Below are 22,732 nucleotides of genomic sequence, written 5' to 3' on the forward strand. Positions count from 1 at the left end.
TGAGACTTGCAGCACCCATAGTGAGCAGTCCAGCCTGAGACCTGCAGCACCCACAGTGAGCAGTCCAGCCTGAGACCCGCAGCACCCACAGTGAACAGTCCAGCCTGAGACCCACCGCATCCACAGTGAGTAGTCCAGCCTGCGACCTGTAGCAGACCTAGTGGACAATCCAGCCTGAGTCCCACAGCACCCAGAGTGAGCAGTCAAGCCTGAGACCTGCAGCACCCACAGTGAGCAGTCCAGCCTGAGGCCCGCAGCACCCCCAGTGAATAGTCCAGCCTGAGACCTGCAGCAGCCACAGTGAACAGTCCAGACTGAGACCTGCAGCACCCACAGTGAGGAGCCCAGCCTGAGACCTGCAGCACCCACAGTGAGCAGTCCAGCCTGAGACCCACAGCACCCATAGTGAGCAGTCCAGCCTGAGACCTGCAGCACCCACAGGGAGCAGTCCAGCCTAAGACCCACAGCACCCACAGTGAGCAGTCCAGCCTGAGACCTGCAGCACCCACAGTCAGCAGTCCAGCCTGTGACCTGCAGCACCCACAGTGAGCAGTCAAGCCTGAGACCTGCAGCACCCACTGTGAAGAGCCCTGTCTGAGACCTGAAGCACCCACAGTGAGGAGCCCAGCCTGAGGCCCACAGCACCCACAGTGAGGTGCCTAGCCTGAGACCCACCGCATCCACAATGAGTAGTCCAGCCTGCGACCTGTAGCAGACCTAGTGGACAATCCAGCCTGAGACCCACAGCACCCACAGTGAGCAGTCCAGCCTGAGAACCGCAGCACCCATAGTGAGCAGTCCAGCCGGTGAGCCACAGGACCCGTAGTGGTCAGTCCAGCCTGAGACCCACGGCACCCATAGTGAGCAGTCCAGCCTGAGACCTGCAGCACCCACAGTGAAGACGTCCAGCCTGAGACCCACAGCACCCACAGTGAGCAGTCGAGCCTGAGACCCGCAGCACCCACAATGAGTAGCCCAGCTTGAGACCTGCAGCACCCACAGTGAAGACGTCCAGCCTGAGACCCACAGCACCGACTGTGAGGAGCCCAGTCTGGAACCCACAGCACCCACAGTGAGCAGTCCAGCATGCGTTCCACTGCAACCAGAGTGAAGAGCCCAGCCTGAGACCCACAGCACCCATAGTGAGCAGTCCATCATGAGACCCACAGCACCCACAGTGAACAGTCCATCCTGAGTCCCACAGCACCCATAGTGAGCAGTCCAGCCTGAGACCTGCAGGACCCACAGTGAGCAGTCCAGCCTGAGACCCACAGCAACTATAGTGAGCAGTCCAGCCTGAGACCCACCGCACCCACAGTGAACAGTCCAGCCTGAGACCTGCAGCACCCACAGTGAGCAGTGCAGCCTGAGACCCACCGCTTCCACAGTGAGTAGTCCAGCCTGCGACCTGTTGCAGACATAGTGGACAATCCAGCCTGAGACCCACAGCACCCATAGTGAGCAGTCAAGCATGAGACCCACAGCACCCACAGTGAACAGTCCATCCTGAGTCCCACAGCATCCACAGTGAGCAGTCCAGCCTGAGACCCGCAGCACCCATAGTGAGCAGTCCAGCCTGTGAACCAAAGCACCCATAGTGATCAGTCCAGCCTGAGACCCACAGCACCCATAGTGAGCAGTCCAGCCTGAGACCTGCAGCACCCACAGTGAGTAGTCAAGCCTGAGACCCACAGCACCCACAGTGAGCAGTCCAGCCTGAGTCCCGCAGCACCCACAATGAGGAGACCAGCCTGAGACCTGCAGCACCCACAGTGAGCAGTCCAGCCTGAGAACCACAGCACCGACTGTGAGGAGCCCAGCCTGGGACCCACAGCACCCATAGTGAGCACTCGAGCATGAGTTCCACAGCAACCAGAGTGAAGAGCCCAGTCTGAGACCCACAGCACCCAAAGTGAGCAGTCCAGCATGAGACCCACAGCACCCACAGTGAACAGTCCAGCCTGAGACCCACAGCACCCACAGTGAGCAGTCCAGCCTGAGACCCGCAGCACCCATAGTGAGCAGTCCAGCCTGAGCCCCACAGCACCCATAGTAAGCAGTCCAGCCTGAGACCCACAGCACCCACAGTGAGCAGTCCAGCCTGAGACCCGCAGCACCCATAGTGAGCAGTCCAGCCTGAGCCCCACAGCACCCATAGTATGCAGTCCAGCCTGAGACCTGCAGCACACACAGCGAGTTGTCAAGCATGAGACCGACAGCACCCACAGTGAGCAGTCCAGCCTGAGACTCGCAGCACCCACAGTGAGCCGTCCATCCTGAGACCCGCAGCACCCATAGTGAGCAGACCTGCCTGAGACCTGCAGCACCCACAGTGAGTAGTCAACCCTGAGACCCACAGCACCCTCAGTGAGCAGTCCAGCCTGAGACCCGCAGCACCCACAGTGAGCCGTCCATCCTGAGACCCGCAGCACCCATAGTGAGCAGCCCAGCCTGAGACCTGCAGCACCCACAGCGAGTAGTGAAGCCTGAGACCCGCAGCACCCACAGTGAGCAGTGCAGCCTGAGACCCACCGCATCCACAGTGAGTAGTTTAGCCTGCGACCTGTTGCAGCCATAGTGGACAATCCAGCCTGAGACCAACAGCACCCACTGTGAGCAGTCCAGCCTGAGACCCGCAGCACCCATAGTGAGCAGTCCAGCCTGAGATCCACAGCTCCCATAGTGAGCAATCCAGCCTGAGACACTCAGTACCCTTAGTGAGCAGTCCAGCCTGTGAGCTGCAGCACCCACAATGAGGAGCCCAGCCTGAGACCTGCAGCACCCACAGTGAAGGCGTCCAGCCTGAGACCCACAGCGCCGACAGAGAGGAGCCCAGCCTGAGACCCACAGCACCCACAGTGAGCAGTCCATCATGAGTTCCACAGCAACCAGAGTGAAGAGCCCAGCCTGAGACCCACAGCACCCACAGTGAGCAGTCCAGCATGAGACCCACAGCACCCACAGTGAACAGTCCAGCCTGATATCCACAGCACCGACAGTGAGGAGCCCAGCCTGAGACCCACAGCATCCACGGTGAGGAGTCTAGCCTGCGACTTGTAGCACCCATAGTGGAGAGTCCAGCCTGAGTCCCGCAGCACCCACAGTGAACAGTCCAGCCTGAGACCCGCAGCACCCATAATGAGCAGTCCAGCCTGAGACCCACAGCACCCATAGTGACCAGTCCAGCCTGAGACCTGCAGCACCCACAGTGAGTAATCAAGCCTGAGACCCACAGCGCCCACAGGGAGCAGTCCAGCCTGAGACCCGCAGCACCCACAATGAGGAGCCCAGCCTGAGACCTGCAGCACACACAGTGAGTAGTCAAGCCTGAGACCCACAGCACCCACAGTGAGCAGTCCAGCCTGTGAGCCGCAGCACCCACAATGAGGAGCCCAGCCTGAGACCTGCAGCACCCACAGTGAAGGCGTCCAGCCTGAGACCCACAGCGCCGACAGAGAGGAGCCCAGCCTGAGACCCACAGCACCCACAGTGAGCAGTCCATCATGAGTTCCACAGCAACCAGAGTGAAAAGCCCAGCCTGAGACCCACAGCACCCACAGTGAGCAGTCCAGCTTGAGACCCACTGCACCCACAGTGAACAGTCCAGCCTGATACCCACAGCACCGACAGTGAGGAGCCCAGGCTGTGACCCACAGCAACCACGGTGAGGAGTCTAGCCTGCGACTTGTAGCACCCATAGTGGAGAGTCCAGCCTGAGTCCCGCAGCACCCACAGTGAGCAGTCCAGCCTGAGACCCGCAGCACCCATAATGAGCAGTCCAGCCTGAGACCCACAGCACCCATAGTGACCAGTCCAGCCTGAGACCTGCAGCACCCACAGTGAGTAATCAAGCCTGAGACCCACAGCGCCCACAGGGAGCAGTCCAGCCTGAGACCCGCAGCACCCACAATGAGGAGCCCAGCCTGAGACCCGCAGCACCCACAGTGAGCCGTCCATCCTGAGACCCTCAGCACCCATAGTGAGCAGACCTGCCTGAGACCTGCAGCACCCACAGTGAGTAGTCAACCCTGAGACCCACAGCACCCTCAGTGAGCAGTCCAGCCTGAGACCCGCAGCACCCACAATGAGGAGCCCAGCCTGAGACCTGCAGCACCCACAGTGAAGACGTCCAGCCTGAGACCCACAGCACCGACTGTGAGGAGCCCAGTCTGGGACCCACAGCACCCACAGTGAGCAGTCCAGCATGAGTTCCACAGCAACCAGAGTGAAGAGCCCAGCCTGAGACCCACAGCACCCATAGTGAGCAGTCCAGCATGAGACCCACAGCACCCACAGTGAACAGTCCAGCCTGAGTCCCACAGCACCCATAGTGAGCCGTCCAGCCTGAGACCCACAGCATCCACAGTGAGCAGTCCAGCCTGAGAACCGCAGCACCCATAGTGAGCAGTCCAGCCTGTGAGCCACAGGAACCATAGTGATCAGTCCAGCCTGAGACCCACGGCACCCATAGTGAGCAGTCCAGCCTGAGACCCACAGCACCCACAGTGAGCAGTCCAGCCTGAGACCCGCAGCACCCACAATGAGGAGCCCAGCCTGAGACCTGCAGCACCCACAGTGAAGACGTCCAGCCTGAGACCCACAGCACCGACTGTGAGGAGCCCAGTCTGGGACCCACAGCACCCACAGTGAGCAGTCCAGCATGAGTTCCACAGCAACCAGAGTGAAGAGCCCAGCCTGAGACCCACAGCACCCATAGTGAGCAGTCCAGCATGAGACCCACAGCACCCACAGTGAACAGTCCAGCTTGAGTCCCACAGCACCCATAGTGAGCAGTCCAGCCTGAGACCTGCAGCACCCACAGTGAGCAGTCCAGCCTGAGACCCACAGCACCCATAGTGAGCAGTCCAGCCTGAGACCTGCAGCACCCACAGTGAGCAGTCCAGCCTGAGACCCACAGCACCCATAGTGAGCAGTCCAGCCTGAGACCCACCGCACCCACAGTGAACAGTCCAGCCTGAGACCTGCAGCACCGACAGTGAGCAGTGCAGCCTGAGACCCACCGCATCCACAGTGAGTAGTCCAGCCTGCGACCTGTTGCAGACATAGTGGACAATCCAGCCTGAGACCCACAGCACCCACAGTGAGCAGTCCAGCCTGAGACCCGCAGCACCCATAGTGAGCAGTCCAGCCTGTGAACCAAAGCACCCAAAGTGATCAGTCCAGCCTGAGACCCACAGCACCCATAGTGAGCAGTCCAGCCTGAGACCTGCAGCACCCACAGTGAGTAGTCAAGCCTGAGACCCACAGCACCCACAGTGAGCAGTCCAGCCTGAGTCCCGCAGCACCCACAATGAGGAGCCCAGCCTGAGACCTGCAGCACCCACAGTGAAGACGTCCAGCATGAGAACCACAGCACCGACTGTGAGGAGCCCAGCCTGGGACCCACAGCACCCACAGTGAGCAGTCCAGCATGAGTTCCACAGCAACCAGAGTGAAAAGCCCAGTGTGAGACCCACAGCACCCACAGTGAGTAATCAAGCCTGAGACCCACAGCGCCCACAGGGAGCAGACCAGCCTGAGACCCGCAGCACCCATAGTGAGCAGACCTGCCTGAGACCTGCAGCACCCACAGTGAGTAGTCAACCCTGAGACCCACAGCACCCTCAGTGAGCAGGCCAGCCTGAGACCTGCAGCACCCACAGTGAGCCGTCCATCCTGAGACCCGCAGCACCCATAGTGAGCAGACCAGCCTGGGACCTGCAGCACCCACCGTGAGTAGTGAAGCCTGAGACCCGCAGCACCCACAGTGAGCAGTCCAGCCTGAGACCCACAGCACCCACAGTGAGCAGTCCAGCCTGAGACCTGCAGCACCCACAGTGAGGAGCCCAGCCTGAGACCTGCAGCACCCACAATGTGCAGTCCAGCCTGAGACCTGCAGCACCCACAGCGAAGGCGTCCAGCCTGAGAGCCACAGCGCCGACAGAGAGGAGCCCAGCCTGAGACCCAGAGCACGCATAGTGAGCAGTCCAGCATGAGACCCACAGCACCCACAGTGAACAGTCCAGCCTGATACCCACCGCATCCACAGTGAGCATTCCAGCCTGAGACCTGCAGCACCCACCGTGAGCAATCCAGCCTGAGACCCACAGCACCCACAGTGAGCAGTCCACCCTGAGATCTGCAGCACCCACAGCGAACAGTCCAGCCTGAGACCTGCAGCAGCCACAGTGAACATTCCAGACTGAGACCTGCAGCACTCACAGTGAGGCTCGCAGCCTGAGACCCGCAGCACCCACAGTGAACTGTGCAGCCTGAGACCTGCAGCAGCCACAGTGAGCAGTCCAGCCTGTGAGCCGCAGCACCCACAATGAGGAGCCCAGCCTGAGACCTGCAGCACCCACAGTGAAGGCGTCCAGCCTGAGACCCACAGCGCCGACAGAGAGGAGCCCAGCCTGAGACTCACAGCACCCACAGTGAGCAGTCCATCATGAGTTCCACAGCAACCAGAGGGAAGAGCCCAGCCTGAGACCCACAGCACCCACAGTGAGCAGTCCAGCATGAGACCCACAGCACCCACACTGAACAGTCCAGCCTGATACCCACAGCACCGACAGTGAGGAGCCCAGCCTGAGACCCACAGCATCCACAGTGAGCAGTCCAGCCTGAGACTCGCAGCACCCACAGTGAGCCGTCCATCCTGAGACCCGCAGCACCCATAGTGAGCAGACCTGCCTGAGACCTGCAGCACCCACAGTGAGTAGTCAACCCTGAGACCCACAGCACCCTCAGTGAGCAGTCCAGCCTGAGACCCGCAGCACCCACAGTGAGCCGTCCATCCTGAGACCCGCAGCACCCATAGTGAGCAGCCCAGCCTGAGACCTGCAGCACCCACAGCGAGTAGTGAAGCCTGAGACCCGCAGCACCCACAGTGAGCAGTGCAGCCTGAGACCCACCGCATCCACAGTGAGTAGTCCAGCCTGCGACCTGTTGCAGCCATAGTGGACAATCCAGCCTGAGACCAACAGCACCCACTGTGAGCAGTCCAGCCTGAGACCCGCAGCACCCATAGTGAGCAGTCCAGCCTGAGATCCACAGCTCCCATAGTGAGCAATCCAGCCTGAGACACTCAGTACCCATAGTGAGCTGTCCAGCCTGAGACCTGCAGCACCCACAGTGAGTAGTCAAGCCTGAGACACACAGCACCCACAGTGAGCAGTCCAGCCTGTGAGCTGCAGCACCCACAATGAGGAGCCCAGCCTGAGATCTGCAGCACCCACAGTGAAGGCGTCCAGCTTGAGACCCACAGCGCCGACAGAGAGGAGCCCAGCCTGAGACCCACAGCACCCACAGTGAGCAGTCCATCATGAGTTCCACAGCAACCAGAGTGAAGAGCCCAGCCTGAGACCCACAGCACCCACAGTGAGCAGTCCAGCATGAGACCCACAGCACCCACAGTGAACAGTCCAGCCTGATATCCACAGCACCGACAGTGAGGAGCCCAGCCTGAGACCCACAGCATCCACGGTGAGGAGTCTAGCCTGCGACTTGTAGCACCCATAGTGGAGAGTCCAGCCTGAGTCCCGCAGCACCCACAGTGAACAGTCCAGCCTGAGACCCGCAGCACCCATAATGAGCAGTCCAGCCTGAGACCCACAGCACCCATAGTGACCAGTCCAGCCTGAGACCTGCAGCACCCACAGTGAGTAATCAAGCCTGAGACCCACAGCGCCCACAGGGAGCAGTCCAGCCTGAGACCCGCAGCACCCACAATGAGGAGCCCAGCCTGAGACCTGCAGCACACACAGTGAGTAGTCAAGCCTGAGACCCACAGCACCCACAGTGAGCAGTCCAGCCTGTGAGCCGCAGCACCCACAATGAGGAGCCCAGCCTGAGACCTGCAGCACCCACAGTGAAGGCGTCCAGCCTGAGACCCACAGCGCCGACAGAGAGGAGCCCAGCCTGAGACCCACAGCACCCACAGTGAGCAGTCCATCATGAGTTCCACAGCAACCAGAGTGAAGAGCCCAGCCTGAGACCCACAGCACCCACAGTGAGCAGTCCAGCATGAGACCCACAGCACCCACAGTGAACAGTCCAGCCCGATACCCACAGCACCGACAGTGAGGAGCCCAGACTGTGACCCACAGCAACCACGGTGAGGAGTCTAGCCTGCGACTTGTAGCACCCATAGTGGACAGTCCAGCCTGAGTCCCGCAGCACCCACAGTGAGCAGTCCAGCCTGAGACCCGCAGCACCCATAATGAGCAGTCCAGCCTGAGACCCACAGCACCCATAGTGACCAGTCCAGCCTGAGACCTGCAGCACCCACAGTGAGTAATCAAGCCTGAGACCCACAGCGCCCACAGGGAGCAGTCCAGCCTGAGACCCGCAGCACCCACAATGAGGAGCCCAGCCTGAGACCCGCAGCACCCACATTGAGCCGTCCATCCTGAGACCCTCAGCACCCATAGTGAGCAGACCTGCCTGAGACCTGCAGCACCCACAGTGAGTAGTCAACCCTGAGACCCACAGCACCCTCAGTGAGCAGGCCAGCCTGAGACCTGCAGCACCGACAGTGAAGACGTCCAGCCTGAGATCCACAGCACCCACAGTGAACAGTCCAGCCTGAGACCCACAGCATCCACAGTGAGCAGTCCAGCCTGCGAACCGCAGCACCCATAGTGAGCAGTCCAGCCTGTGAGCCACAGGAACCATAGTGATCAGTCCAGCCTGAGACCCACGGCACCCATAGTGAGCAGTCCAGCCTGAGACCCACAGCACCCACAGTGAGCAGTCCAGCCTGAGACCCGCAGCACCCACAATGAGGAGCCCAGCCTGAGACCTGCAGCACCCACAGTGAAGACGTCCAGCCTGAGACCCACAGCACCGACTGTGAGGAGCCCAGTCTGGGACCCACAGCACCCACAGTGAGCAGTCCAGCATGAGTTCCACAGCAACCAGAGTGAAGAGCCCAGCCTGAGACCCACAGCACCCATAGTGAGCAGTCCAGCATGAGACCCACAGCACCCACAGTGAACAGTCCAGCCTGATATCCACAGCACCCATAGTGAGCAGTCCAGCCTGAGACCTGCAGCACCCACAGTGAGCAGTCCAGCCTGAGACCCACAGCACCCATAGTGAGCAGTCCAGCCTGAGACCTGCAGCACCCACAGTGAGCAGTCCAGCCTGAGACCCACAGCACCCATAGTGAGCAGTCCAGCCTGAGACCCACCGCACCCACAGTGAACAGTCCAGCCTGAGACCTGCAGCACCGACAGTGAGCAGTGCAGCCTGAGACCCACCGCATCCACAGTGAGTAGTCCAGCCTGCGACCTGTTGCAGACATAGTGGACAATCCAGCCTGAGACCCACAGCACCCACAGTGAGCAGTCCAGCCTGAGACCCGCAGCACCCATAGTGAGCAGTCCAGCCTGTGAACCAAAGCACCCAAAGTGATCAGTCCAGCCTGAGACCCACAGCACCCATAGTGAGCAGTCCAGCCTGAGACCTGCAGCACCCACAGTGAGTAGTCAAGCCTGAGACCCACAGCACCCACAGTGAGCAGTCCAGCCTGAGTCCCGCAGCACCCACAATGAGGAGCCCAGCCTGAGACCTGCAGCACCCACAGTGAAGACGTCCAGCATGAGAACCACAGCACCGACTGTGAGGAGCCCAGCCTGGGACCCACAGCACCCACAGTGAGCAGTCCAGCATGAGTTCCGCAGCAACCAGAGTGAAAAGCCCAGTGTGAGACCCACAGCACCCACAGTGAGTAATCAAGCCTGAGACCCACAGCGCCCACAGGGAGCAGACCAGCCTGAGACCCGCAGCACCCATAGTGAGCAGACCTGCCTGAGACCTGCAGCACCCACAGTGAGTAGTCAACCCTGAGACCCACAGCACCCTCAGTGAGCAGGCCAGCCTGAGACCTGCAGCACCCACAGTGAGCCGTCCATCCTGAGACCCGCAGCACCCATAGTGAGCAGACCAGCCTGGGACCTGCAGCACCCACCGTGAGTAGTGAAGCCTGAGACCCGCAGCACCCACAGTGAGCAGTCCAGCCTGAGACCCACAGCACCCACAGTGAGCAGTCCAGCCTGAGACCCACAGCACCCACAGTGAGCAGTCCAGCCTGAGACCTGCAGCACCCACAGTGAGGAGCCCAGCCTGAGACCTGCAGCACCCACAGTGAGGAGCCCAGCCTGCGGCCCACAGCAGCCACAGTAAGGAGCCGAGCCTGAGACCCACAGCACCCACAGTGAGCAGTCCAGCCTGAGACCTGCAGCACCCACAGCGAAGGCGTCCAGCCTGAGAGCCACAGCGCCGACAGAGAGGAGCCCAGCCTGAGACCCACAGCACGCATAGTGAGCAGTCCAGCATGAGACCCACAGCACCCACAGTGAACAGTCCAGCCTGATACCCACCGCATCCACAGTGAGCAGTCCAGCCTGAGACCTGCAGCACCCACAGTGAGCAGTCAACCCTGAGACACACAGCACCCACAGTGAGGAGCCCAACCTGAGACCTGCTGCACCCACCGTGAGCAGTCCAGCCTGAGACCCACAGCACCCACAGTGAGCAGTCCAGCCTGAGACCCACAGCACCCACAGTGAGCAGTCCAGCCTGAGATCCACAGCACCCACAGTGAGGAGCCCAGGCTGAGATCTGCAGCTCTCACAGTGAGGCTCCCATCCTGAGCGCCACAGCACCCACAGTGAGGAGCCCAGACAGAGACCCACAGCATCCACAGTGAGCAGTCCATCCTGAGACCCACAGAATCCACAGTGAGGAGTCCAGCCTGCGACCTGTCGCACCCATAGTGGACAGTCCAGCCTGAGTCCCACAGCAGCCAAAGTGAGCAGTCCAGCCTGAGACCCGCAGCACCCATAGTGAGCAGTCCAGCCTGAGACCCACAGCACCCATAGTGAGCAGTCCAAACTGAGATCTGCAGCACCCACAGTGAGTAGTCAAGCCTGTGACCCACAGTGAGCAGTCCAGCCTGAGACACGCAGCACCCACCATGAGGAGCCCAGCCTGAAACCTGCAGCACCCACAGTGAAGACGTCCAGCCTGAGACCCACAGCACCGACAGTGACAAGCCCAGCCTGAGACCCACAGCACCCACAGTGAGCAGTCCAGCCTGAGACTCGCAACACCCATAGTGAGCAGTCCAGCCTGAGACCCACAGCACCCACAGTGAGCAGTCCAGCCTGAGACAAGCAGCACCTACAGTCAGCAGTCCAGCCTGAGACCTGCACCGCCCACAGTGAGCAGTGCAGCCTTATACACTCAGCATCCACAGTAAACAGTCCAGCCTGTGACCAGCGGAACCCACAGTGAGCAGTCCAGCCTGAGACCTGCAGCACCCACAGTGTGGAGCCGAGACTGAGACCTGGAGCACCGACAGTGAGGAGGCTAGCCTGAGGCCCACAGCACCCACAGTGAGGAGCCTAGCCTGAGACCCACAACACCCACACTGAGCAGTCCAACCTGAGACCTTCAGCACCCAAAGTGAGCAGTCCATCCTGAGACCCGCAGCACCCACAGTGAGGAGCCCAGCCTGATTCCCACAGCACCCACAGTGAGCAGTCCAGCCTGAGACCTACAGCACACACAGTGAGCAGTCCAACCTGAGACACACAGCACCCACAGTGAGCAGTCCATCCTGAGATCTGCAGCACCCACAGTGAGGAGCCCAGCCTGAGACCTGCAGCGCCCACCGTGAGCAGTCCAGCCTGAGACCCGCAGCAGCCACAGTGAACAGTCCAGCCTGAGACCTGCAGCAGCCAGAGTGAGCAGTCCAGCCTGAGACCTGCAGCACTCACAGTGAGGCTCCCAGCCTGAGTCCCACAGCACCCACAGTGAGCAGTCCAGCCTGAGACCTGCAGCACCCACAGTGAGCAGTCCAGCCTGAGAACCACAGCACCCACAGTGAGCAGTCCAGCCTGAGACTTGCAGCAGCCACAGTGAGCAGTCCAGCATGAGACCCGTAGCACCCACAGTGAGGAGCCCATCCTGAGACCTGAGGCAACCACAGTGAGGAGCCGAGCCTGAGACCTGCAGAACCCACATTGAAGTCGTCCAGCCTGAGATCCACAGCACCCATAGTGAGCAGTCCAGCCTGAGACCTGCAGCACCCACAGTGAGCAGTCCAGCCTGAGACCCGCCGCACCCACTGTGAACAGTCCAGCCTGAGACCTGCAGCACTCACAGTGTGGCTCCCAGCCTGAGTACTGCAGCACCCACAGTGAGCAGTCCAGCCTGGAAGCCACAGCACCCATAGTGATCAGTCCAGCCTGAGACCCACAGCACACATAGTGAACAGTGCAGCCTGAGACCTGCAGCACCCACAGTGAGTAGTCAAGCCTGAGACCCACAGCACCCACAGTGAGCAGTCCAGCCTGAGACCCGCAGCACCCACAATGAGGAGCCCAGCCTGAGACCTGCAGCACCCACAGTGAACAGTCCAGCCTGAGACCCACAGCACCCACAGTGAGCAGTCCAGCCTGAGGCAAGCAGCACCTACAGTCACCAGTCCAGCCTGAGACCTGCACCGCCCTCAGTGAGCAGTGCAGCCTTAGACTCTCAGCATCCACAGTAAACAGTCCAGCCTGAGACCTACAGCATCCACAGTGAGCAGTCTTGCCTGAGGCCCACAGCACCCACAGTGAGGAGCCTAGCCTGAGACCCACAACACCCACAGTGAGCAGTCCAACCTGAGACCTGCAGCACCCAAAGTAAGCAGTCCAGCCTGAGACCCGCAGCACCCACAGTGAGGAGCCCAGCCTGATTCCCACAGCACCCACAGTGAGCAGTCCAGCCTGAGACCTACTGCACACACGGTGAGCAGTCAACCCTGAGACACACAGCACCCACAGTGAGGAGCCCAACCTGAGACCTGCTGCACCCACCGTGAGCAGTCCAGCCTGAGACCCACAGCACCCACAGTGAGCAGTCCAGCCCGAGACCTACAGCACACACGGTGAGCAGTCCACCCTGAGACACACAGCACCCACAGTGAGCAGTCCATTCTGAGATCTGCAGCACCCACAGTGAGGAGCCCAGCCTGAGACCTGCAGCGCCCACCGTGAGCAGTCCAGCCTGAGACCCACAGCACCTACAGTGAGCAGTCCAGCCTGAGACCCACAGCACCCACAGTGAGCAGTCCAGCCTGAGATCCGCATCACCCACAGTGAGGAGCCCTGCCTGAGATCTGCAGCTCTCACAGTGAGGCTCCCATCCTGAGCGCCGCAGCACCCACAGTGAGGAGCCCAGACAGAGACCCACAGCATCCACAGTGAGCAGTCCATCCTGAGACCCACAGAATCCACAGTGAGGAGTCCAGCCTGTGACCTGTAGCACCCATAGTGGACAGTCCGGCCTGAGTCCCACAGCACCAAAAGTGAGCAGTCCAGCCTGAGACCCGCAGCACCCATAGTGAGCAGTCCAGCCTGAGACCCGCCGCACACACTGTGAACAGTCCAGCCTGAGACCTGCAGCAGCCACAGTGAGCAGTCCAGCCTGAGACCTGCAGCAGCCACAGTGAGCAGTCCAGCCTGAGACCCACAGCACCCCCAGTGAGCAGTCCAGCCTGAGACCTGCAGCACTCACAGTGAGGCTCCCAGCCTGAGTACCGCAGCACCCACAGTGAGCAGTCCAGCCTGAGACCCACAGCATCCACAGTGAACAGTCCAGCCTGAGACCTGCAGCAGCCACCGTGAGCAGTCCAGCCTGAGACCTGCATCATCCACAGTGAGCAGTCCAGCCTGAGACCCACCGCATTCACAGTGAGTAGTCCAGCCTGCGACATGTAGCAGACATAGTGGACAATCCAGCCTGAGACCCACAGCATCCACAGTGAGCAGTCCAGCCTGAGACCCACAGAATCCACAGTGAGGAGTCCAGCCTGTGACCTGTCGCACCCATAGTGGACAGTCCAGCCTGAGTCCCACAGCAGCCAAAGTGAGCAGTCCAGCCTGAGACCCGCAGCACCCATAGTGAGCAGTCCAGCCTGAGACCCACAGCACCCATAGTGAGCAGTCCAAACTGAGATCTGCAGCACCCACAGTGAGTAGTCAAGCCTGTGACCCACAGTGAGCAGTCCAGCCTGAGACACGCAGCACCCACCATGAGGAGCCCAGCCTGAAACCTGCAGCACCCACAGTGAAGACGTCCAGCCTGAGACCCACAGCACCGACAGTGACAAGCCCAGCCTGAGACCCACAGCACCCACAGTGAGCAGTCCAGCCTGAGACAAGCAGCACCTACAGTCAGCAGTCCAGCCTGAGACCTGCACCGCCCACAGTGAGCAGTGCAGCCTTAGACACTCAACATCCACAGTAAACAATCCAGCCTGAGACCTACAGCATCCACAGTGAGCAGTCCAGCCTGAGACCCACAGCATCCACAGTGAGCATTCCAGCCTGTGACCAGCGGAAGCCACAGTGAGCAGTCCAGCCTGAGACCCGCAGCACCCACAATGAGAAGCCCAGCCTGAGACCTGTAGCACCCACAGTGAATACGTCCAGCCTGAGACCCACAGCACCGACAGTGACAAGCCCAGCCTGAGACCCACAGCACCCACAGTGAGCAGTCCAGCCTGAGACAAGCAGCACCTACAGTCAGCAGTCCAGCCTGAGACCGGCACTGCCCACAGTGAGCAGTGCAGCCTTAGACAATCAGCATCCACAGTAAACTGTCCAGCCTGAGACCTGCAGCATCCACAGTGAACAGTCCTGCCTGAGGCCCACAGCACCCACAGTGAGGAGCCTAGCCTGAGACCCACAACACCCACAGTGAGCAGTCCAACCTGAGACCTGCAGCACCCAAAGTAAGCAGTCCAGCCTGAGACCTACAGCACACACGGTGAGCAGTCCACCCTGAGACACACAGCACCCACAGTGAGCAGTCCATCCTGAGATCTGCAGCACCCACAGTGAGGAGCCCAGCCTGAGACCTGCAGCGCCCACCGAGAGCAGTCCAGCCTGAGACCCACAGCACCCACAGTGAGCAGTCCAGCCTGAGACCCACAGCACCCACAGTGAGCAGTCCAGCCTGAGATCCGCAGCACCCACAGTGAGGGGCCCAGCCTGAGACCTGCAACTCTCACAGTGAGGCTCCCATCCTGAGACCGCAGCACCCACAGTGAGGAGCCCAGACAGAGACACACAGCATCCACAGTGAGCAGTCCAGCCTGAGACCCACAGCATCCACAGTGGGGAGTCCAGCCTGCGACCTGTAGCACCCATAGTGGAGAGTCCAGCCTGAGTCCCACAGCACCCAAAGTGAGCAGTCCAGCCTGAGACCCGCAGCACCCATAGTGAGCCATCCAGCCTGAGACCCACAGCACCCATAGTGAGCAGTCCAGCCTGAGACCTGCAGCACCCACAGTGAGTAGTCAAGTCTGAGACCCACAGCTCCCATGGTGAGCAGTCCAGCCTGAGACCCGCAGCACCCACAATGAGGAGCCCAGCCTGAGACCTGCAGCACCCACAGTGAAGACGTCCAGCCTGAGACCCACAGCACTGACAGTGACGAGCCCAGCCTGAGCCCCACAGCACCCACAGTGAGCAGTCCACCCTGAGACCCACAGCACCCACAGTGAGCAGTCCACCCTGAGATCTGCAGCACCCACAGTGAAAATTCCAGCCTGAGACCAGCAGCAGCCACAGTGAACAGTCCAGCCTGAGACCTGCAGCACTCACAGTGAGGCTCCCAGCCTGAGTCCCGCAGCACCTACAGTGAGCAGTCCAACTTGAGACCTGAAGCACCCACAGTGAGCATTCCAGCCTGAGACCCACAGCACCCACAGTGAGCAGTCCAGCCTGAGACCTGCATCAGCCACAGTGAGCAGTCCAGCCTGAGACCCGGAGCACCCACAGTGAGGAGCCCAGCCTGAGACCTGAGGCAACCACAGTGAGGAGCCTAACCTGAGACCTGCAGAACCCACATTGAAGACGTCCAGCCTGAGATCCACAGCACCCATAGTGAGCAGTCCAGCCTGAGACCTGCAGCACCCACAGTGAGCAGTCCAGCCTGAGACCCGGCGCACCCAATGTGAACAGTCCAGCCTGAGACCTGCAGCACCCACAGTGAGCAGTCCAGCCCGAGACCCACAGCACCCACAGTGAGCAGTCCAGCCTGAGACCTGCAGCACTCACAGTGAGGCTCCCAGCCTGAGTACCGCAGCACCCACAGTGAGCAGTCCAGCCTGAGACCCACAGCATCCACAGTGAACAGTCCAGCCTGAGCCCTGCAGCAGCCACTGTGATCAGTCCAGCATGAGACCTGCAGCAGCCACAGTGAACAGTCCAGCCTGAGACCTGCAGCAGCCACCGTGAGCAGTCCAGCCTGAGACCTGCAGCACGCACAATGAGGAGCCCAGCCTGAGACCTGCAGCACCCACAGTGAAGACGTCCAGCCTGAGCCCCACAGCAACCACAGTGAGCAGTCCAGCTTGAGAACCACAGTGAGCAGTCCAGCCTGAGACCCACAGCACCCACAGTGAGCAGTCCACCCTGAGATCTGCAGCACCCACAGTGAAAAGTCCAGCCTGAGACCAGCAGCAGCCACAGTGAACAGTCCAGCCTGAGACCTGCAGCACTCACAGTGAGGCTTGCAGCCTGAGACCCGCAGCAGCCACAGTGAACAGTCCAGCCTGAGACCTGCAGCAGCCAGAGTGAGCAGTCCATCCTGAGACATGCAGCACTCACAGTGAGGCTCCCAGCCTGAGTCCCACAGCACCCACAGTGAGGAGTCCAGCCTGAGACCTGCAGCGCCCACAGTGAGCAGTCCAGCCTGAGAACCACAGCACCCACAGTGAGCAGTCCAGCCTGAGACTTGCAGCAGCCACAGTGAGCAGTCCAGCATGAGACCCGTAGCACCCACAGTGAGGAGCCCAGCCTGAGACCTGAGGCAACCACAGTGAGGAGCCGAGCCTGAGACCTGCAGAACCCACATTGAAGTCGTCCAGCCTGAGATCCACAGCACCCATAGTGAGCAGTCCAGCCTGAGACCTGCAGCACCCACAGTGAGCAGTCCAGCCTGAGACCCGCCGCACCCACTGTGAACAGTCCAGCCTGAGACCTGCAGCACTCACAGTGTGGCTCCCAGCCTGAGTACTGCAGCACCCACAGTGAGCAGTCCAGCCTGGAAGCCACAGCACCCATAGTGATCAGTCCAGCCTGAGACCCACAGCACACATAGTGAACAGTGCAGCCTGAGACCTGCAGCACCCACAGTGAGTAGTCAAGCCTGAGACCCACAGCACCCACAGTGAGCAGTCCAGCCTGAGACCCGCAGCACCCACAATGAGGAGCCCAGCCTGAGACCTGCAGCACCCACAGTGAGCAGTCCAGCCTGAGACCCACAGCACCCACAGTGAGCAGTCCAGCCTGAGGCAAGCAGCACCTACAGTCACCAGTCCAGCCTGAGACCTGCACTGCCCTCAGTGAGCAGTGCAGCCTTAGACTCTCAGCATCCACAGTAAACAGTCCAGCCTGAGACCCGCAGCACCCACAGTGAGGAGCCCAGCCTGATTCCCACAGCACCCACAGTGAGCAGTCAAGCCTGAGACCTACTGCACACACGGTGAGCAGTCAACCCTGAGACACACAGCACCCACAGTGAGGAGCCCAACCTGAGACCTGCTGCACCCACCGTGAGCAGTCCAGCCTGAGACCCACAGCACCCACAGTGAGCAGTCCAGCCTGAGACCCACAGCACCCACAGTGAGCAGTCCAGCCTGAGATCCGCAGCACCCACAGTGAGGAGCCCAGGCTGAGATCTGCAGCTCTCACAGTGAGGCTCCCATCCTGAGCGCCGCAGCACCCACAGTGAGGAGCCCAGACAGAGACCCACAGCATCCACAGTGAGCAGTCCATCCTGAGACCCACAGAATCCACAGTGAGGAGTCCAGCCTGTGACCTGTCGCACCCATAGTGGACAGTCCAGCCTGAGTCCCACAGCAGCCAAAGTGAGCAGTCCAGCCTGAGACACGCAGCACCCACCATGAGGAGCCCAGCCTGAAAACTGCAGCACCCACAGTGAAGACGTCCAGCCTGAGACCCACAGCTCCGACAGTGACAAGCCCAGCCTGAGACCCACAGCACCCACAGTGAGCAGTCCAGCCTGAGACAAGCAGCACCTACAGTCAGCAGTCCAGCCTGAGACCTGCACCGCCCACAGTGAGCAGTGCAGCCTTAGACACTCAACATCCACAGTAAACAGTCCAGCCTGAGACCTACAGCATCCACAGTGAGCAGTCCAGCCTGAGACCCACAGCATCCACAGTGAGCATTCCAGCCTGTGACCAGCGGAAGCCACAGTGAGCAGTCCAGCCTGAGACCCGCAGCACCCACAATGAGAAGCCCAGCCTGAGACCTGTAGCACCCACAGTGAATACGTCCAGCCTGAGACCCACAGCATCGACAGTGACAAGCCCAGCCTGAGACCCACAGCACCCACAGTGAGCAGTCCAGCTTGGGACAAGCAGCACCTACAGTCAGCAGTCCAGCCTGAGACCGGCACTGCCCACAGTGAGCAGTGCAGCCTTAGACAATCAGCATCCACAGTAAACTGTCCAGCCTGAGACCTGCAGCATCCATAGTGAGCAGTCCTGCCTGAGACCCACAACACCCACAGTGAGCAGTCCAACCTGAGACCTGCAGCACCCAAAGTAAGCAGTGCTGCCTGAGACCCGCAGCACCCACAGTGAGGAGCCCAGCCTGATTCCCACAGCACCCACAGTGAGCAGTCCAGCCCGAGACCTACAGCACACACGGTGAGCAGTCCACCCTGAGACACACAGCACCCACAGTGAGCAGTCCATCCCGAGATCTGCAGCATCCACAGTGAGGAGCCCAGCCTGAGACCTGCAGCGCCCACCGTGAGCAGTCCAGCCTGAGACCCACAGCACCCACAGTGAGCAGTCCAGCCTGAGACCCACAGCACCCACAGTGAGCAGTCCAGCCTGAGATCCGCATCACCCACAGTGAGGAGCCCTGCCTGAGATCTGCAGCTCTCACAGTGAGGCTCCCATCCTGAGCGCCGCAGCACCCACAGTGAGGAGCCCAGACAGAGACCCACAGCATCCACAGTGAGCAGTCCATCCTGAGACCCACAGAATCCACAGTGAGGAGTCCAGCCTGTGACCTGTAGCACCCATAGTGGACAGTCCGGCCTGAGTCCCACAGCACCCAAAGTGAGCAGTCCAGCCTGAGACCCGCAGCACCCATAGTGAGCATTCCAGACTGAGACCCGCCGCACCCACTGTGAACAGTCCAGCCTGAGACCTGCAGCACCCACAGTGAGCAGTCCAGCCTGAGACCCACAGCACCCACAGTGAGCAGTCCAGCCTGAGAGCTGCAGCACTCACAGTGAGGCTCCAAGCCTGAGTACCGCAGAACCCACAGTGAGCAGTCCAGCCTGAGCCCTGCAGCAGCCACAGTGATCAGTCCAGCCTGAGACCTGCAGCAGCCACAGTGAGCAGTCCAGCCTGAGACCCACAGCACCCCCAGTGAGCAGTCCAGCCTGAGACCTGCAGCACTCACAGTGAGGCTCCAAGCCTGAGTACCGCAGCACCCACAGTGAGCAGTCCAGCCTGAGACCCACAGCATCCACAGTGAGCAGTCCAGCCTGAGACAAGCAGCACCTACAGTCAGCAGTCCAGTCTGAGACCTGCACCGCCCACAGTGAGCAGTGCAGCCTTATACACTCAGCATCCACAGTAAACAGTCCAGCCTGTGACCAGCGGAACCCACAGTGAGCAGTCCAGCCTGAGACCTGCAGCACCCACAGTGTGGAGCCGAGCCTGAGACCTGGAGCACCGACAGTGAGGAGGCTAGCCTGAGGCCCACAGCAGCCACAATGAGGAGCCTAGCCTGAGACCCACAACACCCACACTGAGCAGTCCAACCTGAGACCTTCAGCACCCAAAGTGAGCAGTCCATCCTGAGACCCGCAGCACCCACAGTGAGGAGCCCAGCCTGATTCCCACAGCACCCACAGTGAGCAGTCCAGCCTGAGACCTACAGCACACACAGTGAGCAGTCCACCCTGAGACACACAGCACCCACAGTGAGCAGTCCAGCCTGAGATCCGCAGCACCCACAGTGAGGTGCCGAGCATGAGACCTGCAGCACCCACCGTGAGCAGTCCAGCCTGAGACCCACAGCACCCACAGTGAGCAGTCCATCCTGAGACCCACAGCACCCACAGTGAGCAGTCCAGCCTGAGACCCACAGCATACACAGCGGGGAGTCCAGCCTGATTCCCACAGCACCCACAGAGAGCAGTCCAGCCTGAGACCTACAGCACACACAGTGAGCAGTCCACCCTGAGACACACAGCACCCACAGTGAGCAGTCCAGCCTGAGATCCGCAGCGCCCACAGTGAGGAGCCCAGCCTGAGACCTGCAACTCTCACAGTGAGGCTCCCATCCTGAGAGCCGCAGCACCCACAGTGAGGAGCCCAGACAGAGACCCACAGCATCCACAGTGAGCAGTCCAGCCTGAGACCCACAGCATCCACAGTGGGGAGTCCAGCCTGCGACCTGTAGCACCCATAGTGGAGAGTCCAGCCTGAGTCCCACAGCACCCAAAGTGAGCAGTCCAGCCTGAGACCCGCAGCACCCATAGTGAGCCGTCCAGCCTGAGACCCATAGCACCCATAGTGAGCAGTCCAGCCTGAGACCTGCAGCACCCACAGTGAGTAGTCAAGTCTGAGACCCACAGCTCCCATGGTGAGCAGTCCAGCCTGAGACCCGCAGCACCCACAATGAGGAGCCCAGCCTGAGACCTGCAGCACCCACAGTGAAGACGTCCAGCCTGAGACCCACAGCACTGACAGTGACGAGCCCAGCCTGAGCCCCACAGCATCCACAGTGAGCAGTCCACCCTGAGACCCACAGCACCCACAGTGAGCAGTCCACCCTGAGATCTGCAGCACCCACAGTGAAAAGTCCAGCCTGAGACCCACAGCACCCACAGTGAGCAGTCCAGCCTGAGACCTGCATCAGCCACAGTGAGCAGTCCAGCCTGAGACCCGGAGCACCCACAGTGAGGAGCCCAGCCTGAGACCTGCAGCACTCACAGTGATGCTCCCAGCCTGAGTCCCGCAGCACCTACAGTGAGCAGTCCAACTTGAGACCTGCAGCACCCACAGTGAGCATTCCAGCCTGAGACCCACAGCACCCACAGTGAGCAGTCCAGCCTGAGACCTGCATCAGCCACAGTGAGCAGTCCAGCCTGAGACCCGGAGCACCCACAGTGAGGAGCCCAGCCTGAGACCTGAGGCAACCACAGTGAGGAGCCCAGCCTGAGACCAGCAGCAGCCACAGTGAACAGTCCAGCCTGAGATCCACAGCACCCATAGTGAGCAGTCCAGCCTGAGATCCGCAGCACCCACAGTGAGGTGCCCAGCATGAGACCTGCAGCACCCACCGTGAGCAGTCCAGCCTGAGACCCACAGCACCCACAGTGAGCAGTCCATCCTGAGACCCACATCAGCCACAGTGAGCAGTCCAGCCTGAGACCCGGAGCACCCACAGTGAGGAGTCCAGCCTGAGACCTACAGCACACACAGTGAGCAGTCCACCCTGAGACACACAGCACCCACAGTGAGCAGTCCAGCCTGAGATCCGCAGCACCCACAGTGAGGAGCCCAGCCTGAGACCTGCAACTCTCACAGTGAGGCTCCCATCCTGAGAGCCGCAGCACCCACAGTGAGGAGCCCAGACAGAGACACACAGCATCCACAGTGAGCAGTCCAGCCTGAGACCCACAGCATCCACAGTGGGGAGTCCAGCCTGCGACCTGTAGCACCCATAGTGGAGAGTCCAGCCTGAGTCCCACAGCACCCAAAGTGAGCAGTCCAGCCTGAGACCCGCAGCACCCATAGTGAGCCGTCCAGCCTGAGACCCACAGCACCCATAGTGAGCAGTCCAGCCTGAGACCTGCAGCACCCACAGTGAGTAGTCAAGTCTGAGACCCACAGCTCCCATGGTGAGCAGTCCAGCCTGAGACCCGCAGCACCCACAATGAGGAGCCCAGCCTGAGACCTGCAGCACCCACAGTGAAGACGTCCAGCCTGAGACCCACAGCACTGACAGTGACGAGCCCAGCCTGAGCCCCACAGCACCCACAGTGAGCAGTCCACCCTGAGACCCACAGCACCCACAGTGAGCAGTCCACCCTGAGATCTGCAGCACCCACAGTGAAAAGTCCAGCCTGAGACCAGCAGCAGCCACAGTGAACAGTCCAGCCTGAGACCTGCAGCACTCACAGTGAGGCTCCCAGCCTGAGTCCCGCAGCACCTACAGTGAGCAGTCCAACTTGAGACCTGCAGCACCCACAGTGAGCATTCCAGCCTGAGACCCACAGCACCCACAGTGAGCAGTCCAGCCTGAGACCTGCATCAGCCACAGTGAGCAGTCCAGCCTGAGACCCGGAGCACCCACAGTGAGGAGCCCAGCCTGAGACCTGAGGCAACCACAGTGAGGAGCCCAGCCTGAGACCTGCAGAACCCACATTGAAGACGTCCAGCCTGAGATCCACAGCACCCATAGTGAGCAGTCCAGCCTGAGACCTGCAGCACCCACAGTGAGCAGTCCAGCCTGAGACCCAGCGCACCCAATGTGAACAGTCCAGCCTGAGACCTGCAGCACCCACAGTGAGCAGTCCAGCCCGAGACCCACAGCACCCACAGTGAGCAGTCCAGCCTGAGACCTGCAGCACTCACAGTGTGGCTCCCAGCCTGAGTACCGCAGCACCC

The sequence above is a fragment of the Carcharodon carcharias genome, chromosome 10 (assembly GCF_017639515.1).
Source record: "Carcharodon carcharias isolate sCarCar2 chromosome 10, sCarCar2.pri, whole genome shotgun sequence".
Classification (NCBI taxonomy): Eukaryota; Metazoa; Chordata; class Chondrichthyes; order Lamniformes; family Lamnidae; genus Carcharodon; species Carcharodon carcharias.